The sequence below is a fragment of the Petaurus breviceps genome, unplaced genomic scaffold (assembly GCF_028583685.1).
Source record: "Petaurus breviceps papuanus isolate PSGF00001 unplaced genomic scaffold, PetGlider_PUasm1.0 213, whole genome shotgun sequence".
NCBI classification, from domain to species: Eukaryota; Metazoa; Chordata; class Mammalia; order Diprotodontia; family Petauridae; genus Petaurus; species Petaurus breviceps.
The window spans coordinates 9,039,554-9,060,832 of NW_027185860.1; the positions used below are offsets into that span (position 1 = coordinate 9,039,554).

At 33.8% G+C, this 21,279-nt stretch overlaps 1 protein-coding gene across 4 annotated transcripts in view; it reads left to right on the forward strand.

The window, feature by feature from the left end:
- The window catches only part of CADM2 (cell adhesion molecule 2), a 1,406,063-nt gene that overhangs the window by 835,027 nt on the left and 549,757 nt on the right, over positions 1–21,279 (forward strand). The window contains exon 1 of one of the 4 annotated variants that reach the window (XM_069093918.1): positions 16,342–16,729. The exons of 2 other annotated variants lie outside the window; for them this stretch is intronic. The gene's annotated coding sequence lies outside the window, so the exon portion shown is untranslated. One more of the 4 variants, XM_069093919.1, reaches the window with a different exon arrangement.

Sequence of the window (21,279 nt, forward strand, 5' to 3'; positions counted from 1 at the left end):
AAGAAATATATCTTTATTTTATGGTCTCTGTCCTCTTATCTGTCAGTCTCTTTCTGTATGGTCCTCTTCTGTTTTATTTCTTTCCCTTATATGACCATCATACAAAATTGAAAAATTTAAATTATTTAATCATATTTGTTGAGTAAAAGTTTATGTTCCTTGTTTTTAAAAGAGGCTGAATTACACATGTCACCTTTAAAAATGACCTTTTAATTATTGGTCCCACTATTGATATAGTTATATCTATGCCACTTAAGCACTTATGTAATAATTTGAATGTGAGTAAAATATATTTTATAATTCTGAGCAAATACAAATAGAGAAGTTAGCCAAGGGACTTCCTGAAACCAAAGCAAATCTTGGGGGAGGGAAGAAGAAATATCTATTGAAACAAAAAAATACTGTGCCTCAAATTATAAGCAGCAGTAAAACAGAGTTACATTCTACATGTTGTATTTATGTGTGGTGGCATATATTATTAAAATACTTATTAAATTATGTTCACTTTTAAAAATAATATTAAAACTCTATATCATAGAATTCTTTTCTAAGAAGGAACACTAAAATGAAAATTTATCAAAATCATCCTCATCTTTCCATATCAGCATCAAAATTGATATATCTAATGGTGATTATTACTTTTATAATGGTTTCCCACTCATATAAAAATGGATCTTCTTTGTGGAGATTAAAGTATTTTAAGTAAAAGAACCTAATTTCAAATATATACATTTTAATATTAAATGTTACTTCTAAATTCATCACAGATGGTCTAGTTCTGTTTTGTTTTTTGTTATATTTTTAAGCATAGTTCTTTATTCTGATTTTTTTTCTTCTTCTCCTTTTGCTGTATGTTGTCTCCAAAACTACCTTGGCTAAGTTCTCTCTCAAATTTTCTTCAGAATATAAAAATTAATTTTCATCCATATTTAAAAGAATTATCATAATACTTCTCAAGTGTCAATTATTTCACACTTTTGCCCTTGGCACATTATTTAATTAGTTTCAAAGTAATTACAAGTTTACTTTGACCTATTTTTGACCTACTCATATCTTTATGATTTGGTATTGATGTTGGTTTGTTGACCTATGTGATCTTGGCCAATTTATTTCACTTCTTACGCACTCAGTTTTTTCATCTGTAAAATGAAGAGGTGGAATACTTTCAGTCTAAAGTATATGATTTTACGAACATCAAAGTATTCTCATAGAAACCTGTTCATATACTATGCAATACAAAGGTTTATCAGAATAGAGTTTGGTTCATAGTGGTCTTTTTTATTATATCAATTACAAAGGCTTTTTGTTAAGACAAATTATAGAAGGATCAAGACACATATGATAACAACTGTATTTGTATGTATGATCTATATAATAACAATTAGAGATATTAAGATGAATAAGAGTGAGAGTCATGGAAAGTTACCAAAGCCCAAACTTCTGTAAGTGACGCTTGTAACCTTGCCTTTATACATTAGACAAAAGGTACTGAATGTCCTGAGTAAGCCATGCTAGAATTATAGAATTAAAAAATCATCAATGGTTCAGCCCCTGTGTTGGGGATGGAAACAGGAAAATTTGCTCCCTCTTATAGATACAGCCTCTAAATAAATAACTGTGAATTGAGAGGGTAGAGAGGCAAAGAGTTCTCACAATTGCCTCTCTACCCTCTCAATTTTGTTTAAAATAAATCAGTCATATGTCTGCATGGGTGTGAATGATTTTTAGAAAATAATCCCTATAACCTGAGTATCTGGAATACTAGCAACAATTCTGAAAATATTTTGAATAGTTCAAAATTTTAAAATGCCAGAAGAAAAAAGACACTCATTCATAACAGTGATCAAAATTTCAAGGTGCCAAATTTATGAAAATAATCAAGGTTTTTGCTCTGTAAGTGTATAAATGGGGACAATAGCAAAAGATAGGAAATAAACTTGAGAAATGGACGTCTGATTTCATTTGAATAGGAAAGTGAGGTAAGAAAACACTCTCAACTAAACCAGATTGATACTTTCTTGGTACCTGCTAGTCTGAGAGAGTTGCCCAGAACACCCAAAATGCTTGTTGATTGATATACTTTGTTCAACTCATTTGTTACATACATGTCTATAAATGAACACTAAAAGGACCACACTTGTCACTTGCATCAATTGACCTAAGAACTTTATTTTTATGATTTTAAAAATAATTTCACTATAATTTCTTTTATCTATAGAAATATACTTTAAATAAAAATAATGACGAGTGCATAATATAATTTTACTTTGAAATAAAAATATTCATCCTACAATCTCTGTTATGTGCAATAGAGATTCATTAATTGACACAATTTGTGTCTTCTCATATTCTGCTCTTTGTAATAACAATTTTCTGTTAATTTTTTCTAAATTTTACATATATACCTCCCTTGTCTTAATTCTAAATTACTTCTATATATCTGTTGTATATTTGTATAGCATTCTTTTTGATTCTTTAGTTACTAACTCTAAAGAGACAGCTTGACAGTGGAAAACAAATTATTACTTCAATTAAAATGTTGTCATACCTATAGTAGCTAGATATCAATGCTTTAAAAAATAATTATTAGTTTCAACTGGTGAAACAGACAGTGTAGCAGGTACTCAATCAAAATGCTAAGAACTAGTTTTGAACCAAAATGAAAGACAGTTTCTGTCAAAATTATATATTAATTTGCATATAATATTGTAACTATGATAAAACATTTAAAAATAGCACGGAGAATCAAAGTTTTGTTTTATACTTTGTATTCCTTTAGTTTTATCTTTATTTGGCTTTATTCTCTAATAAAAATGTAATGATCTAGATTAAAAGAAAATCAAATACTTTTCCTTTACATCATATATAACTTCTATACTGTCATCTTAGTTTCAATTAAAGTTCTTGAAAATGTTTATGTTAATTGCTTCAGCAATTATGAAATGTTTTGAAATATAATTTGAAATTATAATAATACATAAAGTTGTCACATTTTAAGTGAATAAAAGCTAAAGATTATTTCTTTAGGGATTGTGACATAATTAGGCCTCATCATGCAGTGGAAAGAATAATAGATTTGGAGTTCTAATCCCAGTTTTGCTGCTTATTGCCCGTATGACCTTTGACTCTATAAAATTAGGGATTTGGAATAAGTAAGCCTTCTTGTCTCTTCTATAATGTTTGAATCCCAGAATTTAAACAGCCCAAATCATCCATCTACAATCAGTCCAGCACTGAGACTATTTATGATCATTCTTCACTTGAAATATCATGTATTTTTGGTATTTCTCGTTTATGATGTTTTCAAAAGAGTCATTTTAGGAGCTTATTAGCCACAGAAGTTTAAGTAAGAGTGGTATAATAGGATGTCCACACACTGTCTGTGTGACCCTAGGTAGGTTACTGGACTGCTATGAGACTCAAATCTCTTATCAGTAAAATTGGGGATATCAATTACTGTACTCCAAAGGTTACCTTAGTGAAAGCACTTTGTAAAATATAAAGCTTTATAAGGGTGAGGAATTTTTATTTTGTTTTCTGTTGTTCTTTACTAGACGTTTCTACCTGTGCTATCATTGCAGTAAGGAGTTTCTAGTATGTTGTTTCCTCTACCAATATATATATATCAGCACCCCCTTTGCAACTTGAAGTCTTAGAGAGTTGCTTATGGCACTGATAGATCTAGAGACTCAACACTGCACACATAGATAACATGTGGTAGACACAGGACTTCAAAACAGATCTTCTTGGCTTGGAAGTCAACTTTATCCACTACATAATTCTGATTTCCATGTGAGTTAGAATATCCCAAGGTTACACAATTTAGTGGCGGAACTAGGATTAGAACCAAGATATATTGATTACCACACACACACACACACACACACACACACACACACCCCACACCACCCCCATACCATGCTACCCTCTTGATATGCTAAACTCTCAGGTTTATACATTAGTATACCATATCTTGTAAAATAAAAAAAAAAAGTCACATTATTTTCACATTGCCTGTGGGCCACTAAGTTTCCCCATCTCCAAACACCTGTTCAGACTGTTCTATGTGACCATTTACTTATTAAGAAATCTCTCCCTGTTGAAACTACTTTGAATTACTTTCTATATTCCTTGTATTTACTTATTTATGTATATGTATATATACCCTTGCTTTACAATGTAAATTCTTGATGGCAAGAACTATTCAGTACTGCTTCATTAAGCTATTTGAGTCATTTTCGTAGCATATCTTTAGTTGCTTTGTTCAAAATGTATATACACAGTACATCAGTTATACCCATATTAAAATATGAATAAAACTATTTTCTGAGAAAGTAGAAATTATTTTAGAATTGACGACTTTGCAACACTGCTTTTCTTTATTGAGATAAATAATAAAAGGTTGACTATACAGAATCACAAAAAATTAATCTTATTGGATTAATTCTGTTTCCTAAAATAATGACAGTGTACTTATGAGACACACCAAAGGGTTGGAGATCTCATCAATATGTTGAAATCTTTTGAGAACCCCACAAATGTACATCATAATCGGACTATGACTTTGTATTTAAGTGCTAATCAGTTGCCCGAGGCCCATACAGGTTAAGAAACCCAACAGGGAAGATGTGTCAAAGGCAAAATATGAACCCAACACTTCCCAGCTATAAACAGAGCAAGGAATCTATCCACTCTGTTAAGCCACCCTTGTCGCTATAAAGTTAGGGCCCCATTTATGTGAAAAATTAATTCCCCCAAGTGATCGTTCTATTTACATTTACTTTGCATATTTCCATTGGGCTAGAGCAAATGACTATATTTTTCAAAATCATAATCTCAAATAGTGTGAATTCAAATGCATGCAACCTCTTCGGGTGATACTTGAACTAACTGGGACCTGGCTATATACTTTGGGTAAAAAATATTGCTTGTACTATCTCTTGATTCTAATATGGATTCGGATTCTGTTTCATAGATAAATGAATAAATTGGGCAAGCATGTTTTATATTCTTTGTATTGCTGTTTCTTGTAATCTAAGATGGTTGAAAACATTAATATGAGAATAGAAGCCCTTTCCCAACTTTGTGTTATTTTTCATTTCATTTCACTCTCTATATTTGGAGGTACAATTGTTTAAAACAAGTCTCATTGAGCTTAAAACAAGTCCTATGGAGTGACTAGGTGGCGCAGTGAGTAAAGTGCCGGCCTAAAGTCAGGAGGACCGGAGTTCGGTTCTGGCCTCAGACACTTAACACCCACACAAAAAGAAAAACTAGCCATGTAACCTTGGGCAAGTTACTTAACCCCAATTTCCCTCCAAAAGGCAAAAAAAACAAAACAACAACAAAAAAACACAAGTCCTACAGCTAGGTGGCACAGTGAATAGAGCATTGGTCCTGGAGTCAGGAGGACCTGAGTCCAAATCTAGCCTCAGACACTTAACACTTAAGTAGCTATGTGACCTTGGGCAAGTCACTTTAACCCCCAATTGCCCTGCCTTCCACCCTCAAAAGAACAACAACCACAAAACCCCCAATTCCTAGTTGCACAATAAACTTGCTAGACTTTCTTTTTCCCACACTCTACAGCTAGATGATGTTGTTCAACCTTATACCATTGTTCTCTCAACTTGACTGAATTTGCTTCTACTGTTTTCCCCTCTTCCATCTTGTTTGTGTTCTCTCCCATCATATTAACATACTAGCCCATGCATTTGAATTTAGATTATATTCAGATATAACCATTAACTTATCCTTTAAGATTCTGTTCTTTTAGGTAATGAATTTTCTTCATGGTCTATAAAGGAATTGCAATGTTGCAGATAGAGTCATGGGTTTAGAATCAGGAAGACCTAGACTCATATCTGTCTAGTGATATTAACTATGTGACCTTGGGCACGTCACTTAATTTCAGTATATCTCTCCTAAATCCCTGGAATTTAATCAGTACTATAAGTCATAGATAGGTTGCATTGTTTCCTTGTATTGTTGCTGGACTCGGAGTGTTACTGAGAAGGTAGGGTTTTTCCCTCCAGCTTCTAAAATCTATCTCATTTCTCTTTGTCTCCCATAACTTCTCTCTCCTTTTCTTCTTCCCTCTCATCTCCTCTCTCTTTTTTCTTTCAATTCCTTCCTTCCCTCCTTCTTTTCTTCTTTGCTCCTTCCTTTCCTCCCTCCTTCCTTCCTTCATATTTAATATGGCATAATCCCATTCATCTTCCCCCTTACCTACTCTTAAATTATGCCTTTTTCTTTTTTCATCTTCTTTAGTTGTTATTCACAAAGTCTTATTTGTGTAATACATTTGTTTAAATAAAAATAAGAGTAGAAATTGATGCCCTGTCAGCTGAAGTAGTAGAAAATTAAGAATAAATATGAAGGAAGTCAAATTAAAACTGTCAGCTGGAAACAACTTCAGACACATATCTTTAACAACTAGTGTAGTAATTCAAACTTTCACTTAGAATTAAAAACAATTATGATTAAAGGCTTTCAATTCTGATTTTTCATTAGAATTGAACAGTGTAAATCTGTTGAGGCTACAAAGGTAAATTTGTTTAAGGTGGTACAGTTGTGGATTTAAATAAAACCTGGTTACTTAGAAACCTTTTAATTTATGTTCTGCTGCTCCCTGCTTTTAGAACCCTACCTCAGAACTTAATTATCTTGATTACTATTATAAAAATCTGTGACAAATTACACAAGGAAACATAATTTAAGACAAAAAGGTTTTAAATGAACTAGTTTTTACTTAATGATTCAATAGTGTAATATAACCAATCCCATTATATTCTTATTATTTCAGAACAAAATATTGAGTTGAAAGACAAACTCAAAATTGATTACTTGATTTCTTCATCTAGTCTTGCAAACCCAGTAATAATATCCAAAATATACCACTAGCTAGCAACTACAACAACTGAAGATATGTGCTATTTTTTGTTTGTTTGTTTTGTTATTGGGAGGGATTTCGTTTATATTTCCTTTTTTTATAAAAAGGAAACTTTAAATAGAAATTTTAGAAATACCTAACTCAATCTCAAGTGGTGAGCCTAATAGTGTATGTAAGCCAAAGAATTATAATTACAGTGGTCTCATGTATAGATCTTATTCATTAAGCATACCAGAAGATGACTACTATATGAATAGACAATTTTGCCATCATTATCCCATTCATCAAGGTTTGTCAGGAAAACCTGTGATAGTATTCACTTCTTGGAACACTCATTATTCCCAAGGAAAGGTCCTCCAATACAGCCAAATATGACTAAACTATTATTATGAAATCCATTAATACTAAGCCTCATTTTTTTGGTTCTGATTTTTAAATAGAATGCTTGGGAAAACATTGATGATTTTAGTTTGGCTTCTTTTAAACATCTTCTTCCATTATTTTATACAGAACTCAGAACTTTCCAGTTTGGTATATTAGTTCAAGTTTCCACAAATAAATAATTTATATGCACCTTAGCCTCTTATGTCTATTCCAAATAGTCTTATCTTAGTTGTTGTCGTTCATGCTTGAAGAAGACAAAAATGACATCACTATGTCAGGGTCAAGGTACAGTGTGTCTGACTGTGACTGATCAGACCAATGCAAGTTTGGAAGGTTATGCCATAGGACAGGCATATGAATATTCCATATGAATATTTGGAATGGAAATGTCTCTAAATTTGCACATCTCATATTTCTTTGAAGCTATACCAAATCTTAACTCTGAGGTTATGCAGTATTTACTCTTTCTTAAAATTCTTTATATTTTCAGCATAAAAGGGGAAAAAGTATTCCTGGGTTAACACCATTCTCATAACTTTTCAATAGTTCAGTAATTCTCATTCCCAAGAGCAGTATGACTCACCTAGGATTTCATAGAAATTAGTGGTAAAGTTATCTGGAACATTTATTACCTAAGTTTTTGCCATTCCTCTATTTCAGTTTCCTAAAAAGTTTTTGTGAGTGCAAGGGAGTAAGTTTTTCTTTCTAACTCAGTTAATGCCATCACATACAAAAGAACTAAACTGTAAGACAGTTGCCCTCCACTTCAGATGATATAGTTACAGAGTCTAGAATTTAATTACAAGAATGTAGGGAGATGTGAAGTTTTCCTACAGCCCACAACAGTGTTTGAATCAAACCTTAGTTGAACTTTAAAAGATTTTAAGACTTTGGCCATGGAATAATTGAATATTGAAATACTACTGACCAATGAAATACTACTGGCCAATGAAATACTACTGATACCACATAAGATCAGATAAACCTTTTGTGCATGTGTGTGTTTGTGTGTATGTATGTATATATGCACATACACACGTGCATATGTAGTTGTACATGCATATGTGTATATACATATCATATTGAAGTTATATAATGCATGTGTGTATGGTATGTATGTATGTGTGCATGTATATATGTATGTGTGTATGTGTTAATTTTGTTGTTGCTGTTAGTTCCTTATTCTTGAAGAGGACTGATGACTTCAGGAGGGTGGTCTTGATTTGCAAATGAATCGGATTAAAGTTGGACCAGGCAAAGTCATGAGCCTCCCTTTTTCCTCTGGGTCATCTGAGTCCAATGGCAAGACCTTGGTCAGGAAGACTAGAGATAACCTCAGATAAAGTGGGAGACCTTGACTTTTTTTTTAAAGGTCTTTCCCAGGTCTCATTTTTTTTTTTCTGAGACAACACCCATTCAATGACTTAATGTTAGGTAAGAAATGAAGCAAAAGAGAGTCTAGTCTGCTTACTTAAAACAAAAATAAATGAAACTGGGAGGGGAAGACTCTCAGGGTTTCTGGATAGAACTCAAACAGTGGTTATTTACACTTAATTTGAGGCATTAAAACCCAAACAATGACCTAGATCACTAGGCTTGACTGGGACCTATTACTATCCAATCATGGAGCCAGAGTGATTTGGGTTTAACGCATGCTCTAGTAGCTCCATTTGAATCGCAATGGACTTTATAAAAGCCTGGTTTTCTAGAGCTTTGTTCAAGAAATTATAAATGAAACTAACATGGAACAAGAGAGTTAATTGTCCCATTATTTTTTTAATGACAAAATAATTGAATAGAGAAGAGAAAGAAAAAATCTAGCCCTTAAACTCCAAGATATCTTATAAACTTTCACCAATCAAAATTTATATTCTTTTGGGCAGAGCACCCACATGTAAGGGTATAAGGGAGGGGAGGGAGGGAGGGAGGAAGGAAGGAAGGAAGGAAGGAAGGAAGGAAGGAAGGAAGGAAGGAAGGAAAGAAGGAAGGAAGGAAGGAAGGAAGGAAGGAAGGAAGGAAGGAAGGAAGGAAGGAAGGAAGGAAGGAAGGAAGGAAGGAAGGAAGGAAGGAAGGAAGGAAGGAAGGAAGGAAGGAGAGAAGGAGCATTGACCAACTGGAAATGGCCAGTTGAGTCCCCAGTAGTACAGCTATTACTACTCACAGATTGTTTTATATCCTTCATTTTTTTCTGCAAGTGGACCGATGAAATCAGGAGAGTGATGTCTTGACTTACAGGTGAATTGTATTTAAGTGAGGCAGGGCTGTGAAACTCATCAGCTTCACTGTCTCTTCCAGTCATCTGAGTCTAGTGACAAGACATTGGTCAGGACAAAGATGTATTAATATATTCCTATGTGTATGAAAATATTAATACACACATTACAAAATTTTTAAAGCATATATTAAATTTAATAGAAATGTATAGTCTTTCTAAGGGAGTCATGGCATATTGTCTCCAGCCCAGAGTATGCATTAGTTAGGCAAATATGAGGAGTGCTGATGTGCTCAGACACTTTGGTCATGGCAGAGAAAGAAGAGATAATTAGTTCATCCTTCTAACCTAAGCCATTGTCAAACAATCACTTGTTCCTTTCCTTTCTTTCTTAGCTAGGAAAGGGGATGGAGTCATCTGGTTCCTGTTTCAAAAAGAACAAAAAGGGGAAGGGAGAACTTTCATAAGTGAATGTTTTTATTTATATTTCCATTTAATATATATGTATATACACATATATGTATACATATACATACATATATAGGTAGGTGTGTGTGTGTGTTTGTGTGTGTGTGTGTGTGTGTGTGTGTGTGTGTGTGTGTGTGTGTGTGTACCAAGTACCAAGAAAGGATCTGGACAGGTTAATATCAAATTTTTAAAATCAGAGTACTTTTAAAAACAAAGTTTTAGAGACAACTGATGACTGATTTTTGTTGCTCTAGCCTTAACAAATCTTGCTAAAATTCATTCCTTTGGTTTACATCTCTTTCTTCAGATTAATGTACAGACATATCCTTTTTATTAGAAATATTTGGGCCATTGTTTATAATCCAAGTAATTCAGTTTGCTTTCAGCTACTTGATCAACTTGGTGAACAAAGAATTTTCAACTGGCCAGTATTTATTTCAAATATTATTCACCTTATAAGCCTTTGTTTTTCAATTCCAAGTACAAATTCATCTGTCAACTCCTAAGGCTCTTGTCAGCTTTCATGGATAATTCCCTCAGAAACTTACTTTCTCCTACTTAGCTAAACTATTTTTAGTGAGGTATGGTTTAAAAAAATGGCATTGTTTACTGTTCTTCTTCACTTTAGTCTTTTCATTTGCTCAGCACCATTTTTTCCTACTCTGATCAATTTTACTTGTTATACTACCTTGGGGATTTTTCTTTTTGCTGTTATGGGTTGGTTCCCTCTTTCTTTTGACTTCCAGGAGCTGAATTTCAAGACAAGTATTTAAAATATTTTTTAAAGTCTCCTACCACAAACTATCCTAGAATATTTTTAAACAAATTTAAATTAGCATGATAGAACCTTAGGTTAGAAAAATAATAGTCACTGAGTCTAATCCCCTCATTTTAAGGATAAGGAAACTGAAGTGCAGATGAAGTGTCATAGCTAAGGAAGGTGACATGCTAAATAGTAGTAAAATGAGAACTAGAACTCTCTTGGTCCATTGCTTAGTATTCTTTCTACTAATACACTTTGAAGAATCTTGGATGTTACCAAGTAGTATTTGATGGTATTTTCTAATATTCACAGTTTAAAAATGAAATATTTTATTTTTTGGCTTTTTGAAATAAAAAATTCAACTGATATGTCTATTTCTGTTGTCATTGAAAACATCCCTTCATAAAATTTTAAAGAAAATCTTAAAATTTAGGGATGTTTTCAATGACCTATTTATCTTTCTTCTTCAGAATCACAAAATCCACAATGGCAAAAGAGTGTAAATTGGGAGTCTACATCTCTATTCTTCTGCAACATAAAGAATCTATGACACTTTAAAATAAAATAGAGATAAATCGCATCATACTATTGTTTCCATTGAAATGCTATGCATTTATATAGCACTCTAAGTCTTATATAGTACTTTCTTCATAGTAACCCTGTGAGGTATGTAGTATAGATGTCATTATCCCCATTTTCCAGCCAAGGAAATTATGATTTAGTTGAGCAACTTGTATGGGATGGCATAGCTAGTATGTGTTACAGCTTATGTTCCTGACTTTAGATCCAGTACTCTGTATTGCATTTTATTGTCTTCTCTTTCACCCAAGACCCTTCTTAAAGAAACCAGTACTAAACTCTACTCCAGGGATTGTATGCTATTATTCTTGGTATCCTTAACTGAATAATTCTAGATCTAAGGTATAAGCAGACCTATATTTGAAATGAATCCAAAATTTGATTCTAAAAATTATTAAAAGCAATGGTACAAAATAGTAATGTGTACTTCACCCTGATTATTGTTTCAACTTTTATGCTTTTTGAAAATTTAAAAGCTATTTTATTACTTCTTTGAATCAACCTCAAATCTTTAAAAAAAAAAGACAATACTAGAATCATTTCTTCATTATGTTAATTAATTTCTGTCCAGATTCCACCATCCTTATATATCCTACTAAAGCAATCTATCATCGTGCTAAGGCAAAGGAAATTCAATCCATCACTGCTAGATTCTGATAGAGGAATATAAAGGGGGGAATGCAAGTCATCTTCCCAGTAGTAATCAAACAGCTGTGATACATGCCACTTTAAGCTTGTATCATCATATAATAGATGGCTTTCTTCTTCATGGGCTCTTGCTTCAAAATCCTCAGACAGATGGACTCTGATGCAAAGGTTTTATTTGGTGGAATTTAAGGCTGTGAACTAGTTATTGACAAATACTATATCATCAGTTCCAGTTGAAGACACAGACTAATAAGTAGAACATTGGCACTAATCCTTATTTAATCAGCCTTAAAATGGTAATTTCAAATTGATGAGGGCACAGGGAATAGATTTTGTACTCATAAACTGCTTCTAAAAATGCCAGTGTTATAAGTACACAATCCAAGGATGAAATTAGAGCCCCCAGAATATATAAGGAATGTAAACTATAGAGAGTACATCTGAAGAACCTTGGAAAAAAATATACACATGCATACTCTTTCTAGTTCTTCTAATAATCCATAAGCACATTTTTGTTCTGAACCTTTTAATCCTTGTGAGTAGGAGTAAAGAAGATGCAAAACAAAGAAATCCAGCATGAGTATTAGAAAGATAGATTGTCATTACTGAGTGCTACTCACAATAATAATAATAAAATACTTCACATTTATATCGTGCTTTAAGATTTTTCAGAACTTTTTAGGGCTAATCCTTGGAAAAACTGGAAATTCTTGTTTTAGTAATTTTGGTTACCCACAAGTGCATTATTTCTGTATGCTCAAGAAATGATCTCATAAACTCATTACTCTGAGGTGATGTGAATGAGAATTAGAAAGAAAACTAAGAAATGGCTATAAAAGATAAATGCAAATGAATACAACAAAGACATTTAGCAACGAATTTAATATCAATGTTGTTGTTTTCAGTTGTGTCTGACTCTTTGTGAACCTATTTGAGGTTTTCTTGGCAAGGATACTGGAGTTGTTGGCCATTTCCTTCTCCAAGTCATTTTACAGATGAGGATACTGAAGCAGAATTAAGTGACTTGGCCAGGGTCACACAGTTATTAACTGTCTGAGGACAGATTTGAATTCAGAAAGATAAGTCTTCCTGACTCCAGGTCTGACACTCCATTGTGCCATCTAGTTGCCCAATTGAATGTCAATAGCAGAAGGGAAAAGAGAATATTAGGCAAATTTTATTTTGAGGAAATATTTAAAATTGGATCTTGGGGTGAAATGGTATTAGCAATAAAAGACATTAGAACATCAAAAAAAGGAACTAATTTAAGGGAAATGATAATTTAGACAAAGCAGTTGGAAATGTAGAGTTGGGAAAGGGGGAGGGTTCTAATTATAGTCTTGAAAATCACTCACATAGAAATGATAGTTGGAGTTGTGGAAGAAATGAGGGTAGGTGTGTAAGGGGAAAAAATGACTGACCAACATACTTGGGCAACACATAATTTAGTGGTCAAAAAGAAGAGGAGGAAATAAGGAAATAGGACCTTGGCCATTTGTCAGATGCCATAGTGGAGATTCCTTTTATATGTAGATTGGTCTAGCTGGCTGCTGAGTTCCCTTCTGACTCATATTTTTTGATTCTTCAATTCTGAGTGATGAACCAGCAAACATATGTATTTTTCCTGCAGTGTCAAGGAAGTAAAGATTAGTCAACAGTGTCAAAATAGTCAACCAGTAAAAGCAAGTAAGGACAGAGGGAAAGACTTAGTAGATTTATAGAATGTTGGATCTTGGAGAGATCACAAGACCATAACCAAAATGGAAATTTTGGCTATTCACAATTAATTTACTCACATTTTATTTACTGACATCCTTCCTCAAAAACAGCCATCCAGTAACATAAGAGATGAAAAATATGTCAATTAGTATTGCTAATTTGATTTTGTTAATTTGGGAGACAAAAAATAAAGTCACTTTTTTTTTGTTTTGTTTTGTTTTTTGCTTTTTTTGGAGGTCAATTGGGGTTAAGTGACTTGCCCAAGGTCACATGGCTAGTTTTTGTGTTAAGTGTCTGAGGCCAGATTTGAGCTCAGGTCCTCCTGACTCCAGGTCTGGTTCTCTATTCACTGTGCTACCTAACTGCCCCCTGCAGCTATTTTTATAGATGAGGAAAGTGAGGCAAACATGTTAAGTGACTTGCCCTGGGTCATACAGCTATTAAGTGTTTGAGGCCAGATAACTCAGAAAGGTGAGTCTTCCTTAGTCTAGACCAGGAACTCTATCTCCTGTACCACCTAACTGCCCCAGAAAAAGAATGAGATATTTAAAAAAAAACACTAGAGAAGAGATTCTGGCTATAAAAACAACCTCAGTTTAAAAGTCAAGGTAATTCTGCTGCAGGTTTTATGTAAGTGGTTTCAAAGTTTATTTTATGCTGATCAAACTAATTATGTGCTCTAGAATTCTCTCTAGGATAATTCAATCTTAATCTTATTTGCAAAGTTTCACCTGTTGCTTTGTTAGTAGCTAAAATTAATTCAAACTTATTCTTGAGTAAGTAATAACTTTGTAAATAAGACTCTAAATGAGAAAACACAGATGAGTCATATAGTTAAAACTATTCATGGTTCAAAATGATTTATTTTTCAAGATGGTTAGTTTAGAAAGAATTAAATCTTATAGTCAATAATTTCTAACTCAGACACTCGAATGGATATGTGATGTAATTTAATTGGGAAGTTCTTTCCAGTGATTCAGATTATAACCCATTCATCCATGGCTGCCCAATCTGTGAGACTTGTCCATCTCCTTTTACAAACTCACTACAACACTATCCTTACAAATTCAATGACTCGCCCTATTTTGACCTTATTAGAAGTAAGATGGCCACTCAGAAACCTGCTCCTAATTCTGATTACTATGAAAAATTTAACCTCCTCTGTTTTTCTGACCTGGGCCAGTTTTTCCCTCCTTATCAGCCTAGCGACCTGCTGCTCCTAGGGGCTTAACATATTGACTTTGTACTAAGAATGGATACCCTGATTAGCTACTATAGCTCACAACCCTCACACTCAAAGCAAGTTACCAGCCTCAGCCTCCCCCAGTAGCAGAGATTATAGGTGAAAACCACCACAATTGGCTAGCCCATCTTTTTACCTTGTCCAACATTCTTCAGGTGTTGTTATATGGCAGTGAGGAAGTGAATACAACATTTTCCCCCAAACAGAAAATGTAAGGCAATAAAAAGGTTCGAGGATGGAGGAAAGCAGGCTCTGCATCATATAAAGAATGAGAGTAAAAGTTGTCATAAAAAAATGTTTAGCCAGGTGAGGACCTAGCTGAGTACAGTGTATAGAATACAGGAGTATTTGTACGACAGCTTCCACCTCTCATTTCCTTATGGAGTCCTTCACCAGGTTCATAAGTAGTCTAGTGTATGGATATTTTAGATTCTCTAATCCTCTTGCCTCTACTTCAACCTGAGCTTGTCTTCTTTGGGCTTTATTTGCCCACTATCAATATCAAACTTTATAAACAATGATACTATTTAATAACAAGTTAAAATTAAATTTAATAATATAATGATACAAATAAGCATTCAAAGAAGCAAGCTTTCACTTGTAGTCATTATTTATCTTTATAGTCTCAGCATTCAGCATATTACCATACACATAAAAATTAATAAATATTATATTTAATTAAAATTATATTTAATTGAAATTAATTAAATAATTTTAGGGTAAAACAAGACAATCTATTATATAGTGTTAAATAATATAACAAAAATTTTAGAGAAGGAATTATCAAGTATATCGATGGGAGAAATTTTCTTGGAACAGGTAGGTCTTGAATTAAACTTTAAATAGGAATAGGATTTAGAGAGAAATGGATGGGTCTTTTAAGCTAGGGAAGGAGCACAAACAAAAGTGGAATTCATAAAGGGGCAATAAACATAATGTAGAGAGATAGTTTGAAATCACAAAAATGAAGGTAATATTGTGTGCATCAAATTTTAACATTAATATCTCAAGATTTTATTTTACCATTCATCTCTAATGATAAAGGAAAATATTCAGGGACTGATGGAAATAATTTGCAACTGCAGTGGTAACAAGTTGATTTGTTTGGAGACCCTAATCATTTTAATGGTAGATATGAATTAACTCCACACGTTATCTCCAAAGCTATGGGAAACATTGTCATTATCTTCTTATAAATCATAAACCTATCTTGAGTTCATTTGTGTAAGTTCACAGTGACTTTTTATTGTTTGCTTGATCTATCTTCTAAGGCTGGGTAAATGTGTCTCTTACTTGCATCAGCTCATCATATTGGGTATAGATTCCTGAATTTGGCATCTCACTTTCAGCAGTTGACGTCAGTCCCCCTTTTTCCCTGGTTTCAGCTGTACAAGATGATTAATATTATCCAGATCTGATTCTCAAACTAACTAGAGCCAGATCCTCCCAGCACTTCCAGAAGGCTCAGAGCACATGAAGAGCAAAGGAAGTAACTGACCTGTCCCTTCAGAATCCAGGAGAACCTAAGTTCATTGGAGCTGTATTGAGAAGTGGCTACTATAACCAGGAAGATAAGGAACAGAACTAAGAAGGGCTCAAGAGTCTTGTAAACAAGTTATGCCACATTCATTAAGCACTTAAAATGTGCTCAGCTCTGGGCATACAAAGAAAGGCAAATATAGTCCCTGAACTCAGGGTACTCACATTTTAATGGGAGAGACCAACAAGATATATGCAAGATAAATTGAAGGAAGTCACTACGTGGCATTTTAGCTGAGATTTGAAGAAAGCAAGTCAAGCAAGGAGGTAAAGTTGAAGAGGGTAAGAATTCCTTCTCCTTGGCTGGATGGCCAGTGAAAATGTCTAGTAGATAAATTGTCTTGTGTGAGGAATATCAAGGAGGTCACTGTCACTGCTTCCAGAGGGCATGTGAGAGGGGCAAGACTGGAAAAGGTAGGAAAACTCTTAAGTTATGAAGGGATTTTAAAACAAAAATGAACATTTTATATTTGATTATAGAATTCACAAGGGAACTATTGGAGTCTGCTCAATGAGAGGGTGACATGTTCAGCTAGTCCTATAGATCATTTTGAAATCTGAGTGGAGACTCTTAGAGAGAAGAGAGATTTGAGGCAGGATGGTATCAGTACCAGAGGAAAGAAGGGGCTCTATATTAGAGATGTTGTACAGAAATAATCAATAGGACTTTTAGCCTAATTTAGGCTAAAATATAGGCACATCCTTTTTCTGTTCCAGATGTAGTAGTCTTTTAGCTAACAAAAATATGAAATCTCCCACATACTAATTGCACCTTGTTAAAAGTAGTCAAGCTTATAACTTGCCATAGGTTCAACATTTTTAAGATTACATCTTCTTATATGATATAATTTATAATAAACTTTCTTCCTGTGCATTGATTTATGTTTAAATTGCTGACCCACAGATCATTCTGCTCACAGCTATATTGTTTGAGTAAGTCCTACATGAAGAGAAACAAATTTTCTGGTCCCTTCTGCTAAATAAACTTTAGGTAGCAACTTTTAAAATTTGCTTTCGCTGTCTCTTCTGTGATTTTCACAGTGCCTCTTAGGCCTAAAATAACCTTTCTAGTTATTTTCCTTACCACTCTACTGCAAATGAACTAATTGACTCTTCAGTTGTCTTCATAGTGTTCTCAGTAGATAAGACCTATCAATATAACACAAGTCAAATAATGATTTCCAAGGCCCTTTTTCAGTTCTAACATGCAGTTACTTTGTGAAATCACCAGTCAAACTCTGGCAAAATCAGTATGGTCATATAGAAATCAAACCTACTTTTTGGTCTCATTTCCTTAACACCTATTACTTTTGGAGGCAAAGCTAACGTAAAGTATCCACTAGTACCACACAGTTGTAAAAGTGCACACACCTGTGCTCCTGTGTGTGAAAGAGAGAGGAAGAGAGTGTGTGTTTGTGTGTGTGTAATAGTTGTTATCTTATAAAGAAACAGGGTATGCTATTCCCTACACTAGGCTTTAGAAGCACATCAATTTCTCCTCTTAGATGGGTAGAGAAATCAAAGGTCCTCTAACATCCTAAGAGACAAAGACTTTGCGTTTCTGCTAGTAAAAGAACAGCCTGCCAACCAGCTGGGGTACACTGAGTAGGGAAGCTCTTTTACTTCTGTCTCATGTTTGGGAGAGTTGATTCATTTGTGGATGGAATAAATTCAGTTAATCAGCTCAGGCACTAAACAAGATCTACTAATACCTAATGGCGATAACAGCGTTGATAGTCCAGAAAATTGTTCTTCTGAATAGAAGAAATAAAACCCCACAGATAATCACTTACTTGTAATTTACGGAATTCATTACAGTTAATATCAATATTCTGGTGTCACTCTGTTGTAAAATCTGAGAAGAAAGAAGGCCTTACTTAAATAGTGCTTGTAATAGAATTGTTCTATAGGTCATATCTTGTCAATTCTTTAAGAAAATCCATCACCATTCCCAGATTTAGAATAAAATACTAATACATGTATAATGGAAAGTTCCTTTGTGAAACATTTTGGCTACTCTTGCAAAAAAAAAATCAACACCTCTAACTAAACTGAGTGGCTGTAAATATCAGCTATTAACTTTGAACATTTTGGAAAAAAATTAAAATAGATAAAAATAAAAACAAAAAGATCTGAAGTTAGATTTGATGTGAATCCCTGGGCATATTTTCTATAGAATAAAAACAAAGAATCTAATATCCATTTCCTAGTTATTATTAATTACATAAAACAATGTTAATTTATATAGCTTAAATTTTTCTTTAAGCAATCAATAAATCTTTATTAAATATACACTATACAGAATAATAATAGCTAATATTTAGATAAAAAATTTAAGGTTTACAATAGCTACTTTTATTCTCATTTGAGCATTATATATATATATACATATATATATATATATAAATACATAATATAATTTTAGACCTTGTAATATAATTCATGCTATTCCCCCACTCAATTATTGCTGTAACTATTTAAATTAGTATTTTTCTTGAAATATGTGTAAATATTACAAAACAGTTACCAAGTTACAAGAACAGTTACCAATAGAAATGAAGTTTGCTTATTAATGAGATAGTTTCTCAGAGACAGCTTAGGAGCTACACTGGATGGAGGTCTGGTTCTGGAATCAGGAAGAGCTCAGTTCAAATCTAGCGTCAAACACTGGTCATGAGACCCTGTGAAAATCACTTAACCTTTATTAACCTCAGTTTCCTCAACTGTAAAATAGGGATAATAATAACACTTACCTCCCAGGATTGATGTGAAATCAAGTAAGTTAAAATTCCTAAAGTGCTTAGCACTGTCCCTAGCACACAATAGGTACTTCATAAATGGTTATTTCTTTATTGGGTATTCAACAGCAACAAAAATTATGTATATGTAAAGGGTTAATGCAAATGCCCACTCTAGTCTCTAATTTCATAACTCCCATACCTTTTTTTTTTTTTAACAAAACAAAATTTCGTTGCGGGCAAATTGCAAAAGGAATATATTTAACTATCTGGTTCCATACCTATCTAAAGTAAAGGATATAAAATATAAAAATCTGAACAACTTAATTTTGATATAAATGAGTTCCTTATAGACACTGAAAGGTTAAACAACTTGTCCAGGATCACAAAATCATTTTGTCACCAAGGTGAGTTTTGAATGTATGTCTTCATTACTTTTAGGTCAACATCTACTACACCACAGATAAATGTTGAATGTGTTCATCTTGCTGTTGTTCAGCTGCGACTCACTCTTTGTGACCCATTTGGGGTTTTCTTGGCAAAAATAATGGAGTGGTTTTCCATTTCCTTCTCCAGCTCATTTTACAGATAAACAAACTGAGGCAAACAGGATTAAGTGACTTACCTAGAGTAACACAGCTAGTTTCTGAGGTTGGTTTTGAACTCAGGTCTTCCTGATTCCAGGCATGCTCTCTATTCATTGCTCCTTTATATAGTTGGATGAAAAAAGATAAGGGTCTGACCTCAGGAGCAGACAACCTAGGTTGCTGAAAGCCCAATTCTTGACAGATCCTAGGGCAGTCATAGGATAAGTAGTCATACAGAGAAGCCATCTGGAAGAAAGTCCTTGCTCCCCTTCCCACTGGGCTGGACTTTGAGGCACCATTAGGAAGAAGCTACCTAAATCCTCTCACATGGAAACTGCATCACTTGCTTACAGTCTGTTGTTTTAAGACTTGCATGCATACAGAATATTTCTTGAGATATTTTTGCAAGTCTTATGGAAAGAAAAAATAATAGTACTCCCTCTGTGGCTCTGATGCAAGCTCAAAAGGAAAAGAACAAATTAATATTCTCCCATTTTGGAAGGTAAGTTTCTTCTTTTACAAATTAGGCTTAGAATAACCAAGGCAGGATCAGTAATAGTGGTCATTAAGATTTCGTATAAGTTCTGTAGATGACAAAGTGCTTATCTGGCATTTGGAGGTGATGAAACTGGGGGGCTAGTGAGAGAAGGCAATGAATCAAGAATGTAGGAGGCTTGTTTCTTAACTGTGGCAGAATCTACTTCTCCCTGGACAGGAAAGTTCAGGAAATTGTTAGAAAGGCTGAATATTCTTAGTGAATCTGCCCACAAATAAACATCTCCTACTTTTAATTGACACTTGTTCAATAATGCAGGCCTAGGACAGTACACAGTTTATAAGGTGAACACTTCAATTATCGCCCACTCTTCTCCATCATAGAGCCATCACAAGAATGCTATGAATGTAGATACTGACATTCATGGCAGACTGGACCTGCCCTCAAGTTCAACACCAAGGTATTCTTAGTAGTATGTTTCATGTTGAGTTTGAGTATCCTAGAACTTAGGAAATCCTTTAAAGTCTCTCCAACCAGCAGGAAGTTGTTTCCAGGTCCAGGTCCAGGAATGTGTTCCTAACTAGAGATGGGATTGGGGACTAGACTGGTGATTTCAACTCTACAAATTTAGGTCAGCACTTTCTCTGCATTTTATAATCTTAGAACATTGCCTAGAACATGAAGAGGTTGTCATTTCTCTAGGGTCTCATAGTCAGTATGTGTCTGATGTGACCCTTGAATCCAGAACTTCAGAAACTACAATATCAGCTCTCTAGAAAGTGCTTTAAAAATGAACAAAGTTTTGCCATCATTTTACTCAGGCATGCTCTATGATTCATCACTATCAGACTTAATTACTCTGTTCAATCCTGTTCTGCTGAGGTATTCAATTTATGCTTTGGAGTAAGTTTTTTTTTGGGGGGGGGGGAGAGAAAGAGAGAAAAGAAGAAGAAGAAGAAATTGGGAAAGAAAGAAAGAAAGAAAGAAAGAAAGAAAGAAAGAAAGAAAGAA